Source organism: Crinia signifera, chromosome 4 (genome assembly GCF_055691185.1).
Source record: "Crinia signifera chromosome 4, ASM5569118v1, whole genome shotgun sequence".
Classification (NCBI taxonomy): domain Eukaryota; kingdom Metazoa; phylum Chordata; class Amphibia; order Anura; family Myobatrachidae; genus Crinia; species Crinia signifera.
The window spans coordinates 320643798-320650611 of NC_139220.1; positions in this window are offsets into that span (position 1 = coordinate 320643798).

The window sequence follows — 6814 nt, forward strand, 5'->3', positions numbered from 1 at the left end:
CTCAGTCGACAATCTCCATCCCGGGGAATGGGGCCTGAACCCCCAGGGATTAGATCTGGTTGTATATCAGTGGGGACTTCCACAGATAGACCTGATAGAATTTAGACTCAACAGAAAACTCAACTGGTATTGTTCAAGAACAGTTGATCTTCAAGCAGTGGCTGCCCTGACAGCGAGTTGGTCATACTGACTGGTATTCCTGTTCCCTCCGATTCCCTTAATCGCAAGGGCGCTAAAAAGAATCAGGAGCCAAGGAGTGGAGGCGATACTGGTGGCCCCAGACTGCCCTCGATGGGCGTGAAATGTTGATCTTCAGACTATGGTAATCGAAGATCCATGGCACCTGCCTCTCAGAAAAAAATCTGCTCCAGCAAGGCCCGTTCGTCTACACTGGGCGGCAAAAAACCTGCACGCCCAAATGCCATGCCATACACAGTAGTTATTAATGGACAGGATTGTGTCCATTCACACGGAATGGTCACGGCCCGGCCGCTCGGTTGCAGTTGGCTGTCACCACTGGAAAGGACGGCTGCCGGGCTGTGGCCATCCCAACCAGTGTAAACTTCTGTGCGCGGCAGGGCTATTTGGCCGTGCAGGGTTTCGCCGCCCGGCGGCTGCCGGTGTGTGTGAAAGGGGCCTTAGGGTGGCTTTGTTTAAAGGCTTGGAGGTTGAGAGACAGATTCTAGCCCAGAAGGGCCTGCATGCCTCGGTGATATCTACTATGACCCAGGTTAGAAAGCCTTTGGAGGAAATATGTTGCCTGGAGTGAGAACAAGACCTTTCTACATCCTGTTCTTGCAGACAGGTCTGGATTTGGGCCTACGTCTGGGATCGTTAAAGGTGTCTGTTTCCTTCCAGAACTGGACATGGTGTTGAATTTTCTGCAGTCATCATGGTTTGAACAAGAAAAAAGAGAACATGAAACAGCGCTGATCACCAGATTCAAGATAGAATAAAACTACAATCAATAAAAATGTAAATGACAAATCTTGTTTTGTTAAGGTATATTCACCCACTGGTTCCACTTGGTGGCTGAAGGTTTTCTCTGATGCAAATGTCCATTCCTACTGGGCCCAATGGATATTGTGTACAGTCCGATTCAGGTTCCTCTGTTCCTAGTTTTGCCTCTGGGGGATAGCACACCCCTCTGTTCCTTTTGTAGCCACAGGGGGACAGCCTCAACCCCTACCTCGGAAGACGTCTGTGCGGAGGATTTCTGGCTGTGGAAATGGCTGATTCAAAGGTGGAAAACCCGGGAGGGTGTATGGTAATCCCTCGTTAGGTGGAGGACTGACAAATGAATGCTGTATAGAGCTTAGATGGTGTAAAAGCAGCAATTGTGGATCCAAGAGTTGATAGCCTTGATGCGTTTCGCTGCTTGGCTGCAGATTTTTCAAAAAGCCAGAAATCCTGCAGCCAACAAGTGGAACCAGTGGGTGAATATACCTTAACAAAACATGATTTGCAATTGTAATTTTTTATTGATTGCAGTTTTATCCTATCTTATTCATGCAATTGCATTATTAATATTAAAATGTATTAACCATATGAATCCGGTGATCAGCGCTGTTACATTTTTCTCTTTTTTCTTGTATGTTTTTGACTGAGGGAGCTACTACTTGTAATAGCAGCTACTTGGCATACCAACTCACCGCGGAGCGACCTCTCTATGTCTTCGATATAAATCATGGTTTGAACCCCTGGCAACGACTGATTTGAAATACCCCAAGTGGAAGACAGTAGTGCTTCTGGCCCTAGCCTCTGCTAGGAGAGTATCAGAATTAGGAGCATTGTCGTGTAAGAGCCCACATCTCGCCTTTCACGAAGACAGGGCGGAGCTTAGAACAAGAGAGCATTTCCTGCTGAAGGTGGTATCAGCGTTCCACCTAAACCAGCCTATTGTGGTTCTGACTAGCACTGCTCATCCTAATATCCCAGAATCCCTGGATGTTTTGAGAGCCTTGAAAACATATGTTAAAAGGACAGCTCACATTCATAAGACAGATTGCCTCTTTGTGCTCTATGATGCTGTTAGGGTTCTGAGGGGATTCCAGACAAGAGGTTACTGGGACAGACAGGCCACGATCCAACCATAACTCTGTTAATCCCTCCAGAGGCTATAGGCACCTGCAGAGCTAAGACTTCACCAATAATAGCCACGTTCAAAGGAGTAAATTAGGTACACTCCAACCCCGGTGCCACCTGGACTTGGCAAGGAAACAAGGTGCCTACCACCTCCAGAGCAGACAAGAGGATTGCTAAATAAAAACCCATAAACATGGAACAAAACAATAATGTGACAGAACTGTCCTCCAAAGGGGAATTCTCCAGCAGCCCAACGTACACTTGTTTTGACTAATGATCCCTAGCTGGATCAATCAGAAAGATAGTGAAGTCGGGAGCTAAGATACAGTTTCCCACCACACTACCCTGTATGCAACAATGCATTAAGATGTTAATAATTACACAATACTCCAACAGTTAGGCCTATACATGCAGTTCTGCAGCAAGATGTAATAACACGGAACTGGCTCCCAACATAACACTGAGGATAGCTTGTGGGAATACCAGAGAGACACCACATAAGTTTGCACATAGATAATACTGTAATTAGCAGAGAATACAAATGCCTAGATGGTACAATGACACTTATCTCTGTACAGGTCTGGGTCAGGACATCAGTAGCCAGTACCAGGGGACAATAGTTTGTAGGAGAAAGAGAAAGCTTTGCACAATAGATGCACACCAAAGAATGGATTTAGTGTGTTAAAAAGTAAATACCTAACCAAATTAAAATCCATTTATTGGTACAAAACCCATTGCAAGTGGGGACCAAATCCCAAAGAAGTGATACTAGATTCTTTCTTCTCATAGGGGTATTTCTCCAAATAGTGCTGAAAAATAAAGATTTATAAAATATAAATATTCACAGCACTGCCAAATTGTCCAAGGGAAACTCTTTTAATCCCTAAAAACACTATTTCTTTCTTGTGTGCATTTGCACTTCACATTATATGTTGTGTGTATGTATGTCTAAAAAGTTTTAACCTCTGAAAATATTTTCACAAGCCGCAGAAGGAGGTTATCCTGTGCAATCCTATGTGTTAAAAGTTTGCACAGGACAGTGTCCTCTCTTCTTTTTATTCAAATTAACTAATCAAAGTTAAAGTTTTAAAACAGTAACAAACCAAAAATTTCTTCTTCAAATATCTTTCTCCTTTGGTAGGCATCTATTGTGCAAATCTTTCTCTTTCCCCTACAAACTATTGTCCTAACCTTTGCCCGGATAGCACCCCCGCCAGATTATTTTCAATAAAGGCAGCCCAGATACATAAAAATCCCTAAAATTACTAAAGGGATATGACCCAGTTGTGTGCGGACCTCCAATCCCCCCTCCACTCTCTCCCTCATTGATTGGGTACCAGGGGACAGGAAGAAACTTGGTCTCCTCTGCAACACAATCCCAGATGCACAGCAAGGACACCGACTTCAGGCTTGCACCAGAAGCTGACAGGCAAAACAGAATAGGACAGGCTACACATGGAAAATCACCACCGTCTGGGTAAAAGGCAGCATGGGAGATAAAGGGCAATCACAATAGCCAAGGCAGACAAGCCCCCTTACCGAGGAGACTTACTACAGGTATGCAGCCTGACACACCAGGTCCAGAGCTAATTGGTTTAATTAAGCAACAGCTGTGCTCCACCTTGAGGACACAGGAGTAACAGTATAGGAAGGGAAGGATTGTCACAGGCTCTAAATTAATAAAGGTGATATGTTTTTATTATTCCAAAGACCAACATAGGACCTAATTAGGCTCTGGTACCGCTAGGGTGCTTTGTTGGAGGTGCTCTCAAAATAGTTCAGCAATAAAGCTAACAGAAAAAAGGGGGGGAGGGGTGTCCCAAGGAGTACAAAGGCAGAACAGTAAGGGTTTTTGGGGCACGCTTTTAAATTAATGTGTTATGAGTGAACTAAATATAACTTTTATTAAACAACTCTATAAAAAGAGAGAAACATTACCATAATTAAATAAGTACATACAGGAATACATTTCTACAACAATTTAAATGGTAGTGTCGTCATTAAATCACTGGCAAAAATGATTTATACACGGTATCCACCTCTAATACCATGGTTTTGCATAAGATAAATTGAAATCCAAGGTTGGAGTTTGTGCATGAGTAATTGTTGTTTGTATCCAATGAGCAATGGACAGCTTAGAATATAACTTTTATTAAACAACTTAAAAAAAGATAACTGACCAATGTCTGTTGGGAATCTGTCCTGAAGAAGTAAGAGACATTGGTCAGTTATAATTACTCATGCACAAGCTCCAACCTTGGATTTCAATTTATCTTGTGCAAAACCATAGTATTAGAGGTGGATACCGTGTATAAATCATTTTTGCCAGTGATTTAATGACGACACTACCATTTAAATTGTTGTAGAAATGTATTCATGTATGTACTTATTTAATTGTGGTGATGTTTCTCTCTTTTTTTAAGTTGTTTAATAAAAGTTATATTCTAAGCTGTCCATTGCTCATTGGATACAAACAACGATTCAACAAGCTTATGTGTCATCAGATTACACACTTCGTGCTTCCGTGATGCCCATTTAACAAGAGCGGTGGGGTAAATCTGGGCAGCTGCCTGGGGTGTCTCTGATTTGTAACTTTGCAGAGCTGTGATGTGGTCAGGCCAAGATACATTTGTAAAGTTCTACTAGTTTGACACTCTGGCTGTCACACCAGGGGACTCAGTCGACAAGACTGAGACCTCTGGTGGGGACCTGGACCGGTACCTGAACCGGGGAGGTTGGAGAGGACCCTTGCGCATGGAGTGCGCGACAGTGCACCCAGAGCCAATAAGCAGTCAGAGGTAAAATACAACCGGAGTTTATTTGCAGATGGTTGTAGTATAACAGACAGTAAAGCATGCAGGATAAATGATAGAGTTCATGCAGTTTGCAATACTTTACAGATGTGATGATATGTGGGATCGATGGTGGAACATCGGATGTGAAGACTGTGGGTCCGGAATGACGGATGGAAGACTTGAGCTTGACTGTGGGTCCGGAATGACGGACGGAAGCTTGGCTTGGAGATCCGGAATATCGGACTATCGATGATGATGTGGAAACATCGGATCCGGGTATCGGATATGGAAGCAGACTGTGGGTCCGGAATGATGGACGGGAGATGAGACTGTGGGTCCGGAATGACGGACGGAAGCAGGAGATCCGGAATATCGGACTATCGATGGAACATCGATGGTGGATGATGCTGGAGCATCGGAAGGACCAGAGTCCTGGAGCTAGGCTTGGTCGCTGGGCTAAAGAGGCAGGATCACAGGCGATGGAATAACCTGGACTTCACAGGAGATGGAACAACCTGGAACACACTGCAGCATGGAAGACAACACCAGCATAGAAATACACTTGCACGGAGACAAGGACAGCTGACCATACACTGGAGACAACTGAAGCACTAGCAATGGTTCTGAGAGCTCCCAGCATACTTATCCCCACTGGGTGGCCAGGATTGGCCAAGGAAGTATGATAGGGAGATCAGAACCAACAGGATTGGACAGCACAGACATGTGACTGGGAAGAACATGGCAGCCCCCATGTCTGCTATGGCGGGAAAGTGTGTTTGTGCACACCATGCTGGATAATGGGAGCAATGGCGGCGGACAGGTGGATTGCCGTGCACTGGGGACTGTCACTGGGAGACAGGACGCCGGCAGAGATGACGTCTGGACCGCAAGCTGAACCTGCGGAGGCACTTAGCCGGTAAGAAAGTCTGTCTGACAGCTCGGATCGTGACAGCACCCCCCCCTTTAAGGGTGGCCCCAGGACACCTTTTAGGCTTGCGGGGAAACTTGGAGTGGAACGCCCGGATGAGTCTGGGAGCATGGACATCGATGGCATTGGTCCATGATCGCTCTTCGGGGCCGTAGCCCTTCCAATCGATCAAGTATTGCAGACGACCATATCGGATGCGAGAGTCCAAGATCTTACTGACCTCATATTCTGTTCCACGCTGGGTGCAAACCTTAGGAGCCTTGGGGAGCTTGGAATGAAAGCGATTCAGAACCAGCAGCTTGAGCAGCGAAATGTGGAATGTAGCTGGCACTTTCAAATAGGGCGGCAACTTGAGCTTGTAAGCTACTGGATTGACGACCCGCTCAACTGGGAAAGGACCAATATATCGGGGAGCGAACTTCATCGATGGCACTCTCAATCGAAGATTCTTGGTTGACAACCAGACACGATCTCCTGGACGGAGGGCTGGCACAGCTCTGCGTTTCCTGTCGGCAAATTTTTTGTACCTGCTTGAAGCCTTCAGAAGTGAAGAACGAATGAGCTTCCAGGATTTGACGAATTGCCGGATGGTCGTGTCGACCGCTGGAACAGAGGACACAAGTTGCAGAGTGAAGTCAGGGACTCGAGGATGAAACCCATAATTGGCAAGGAATGGAGTGACATTTGATGAAGAATGATATTGGTTATTATGGCAGAACTCTGCCCATGGAAGGAGTTGAGCCCAGTCATCTTGGGAAGAAGAGACATATGTGCGGAGAAATGCTTCAAGGTCCTGATTCACCCTCTCCGTTTGGCCATTGGTTTGAGGGTGGTAGGCTGGGGAAAACTTTAACTTGATTTGAAGCAGGGAGCACAGGCTTCGCCAGAACTTGGCTACGAATTGGACTCCTCTATCGGAGATGATTTCAAGAGGCAGCCCATGAAGCTTGAATATCTCTTTGATGAAGAGCTGGGACAGCTTGGAAGCTGACGGAAGACCGGTGAG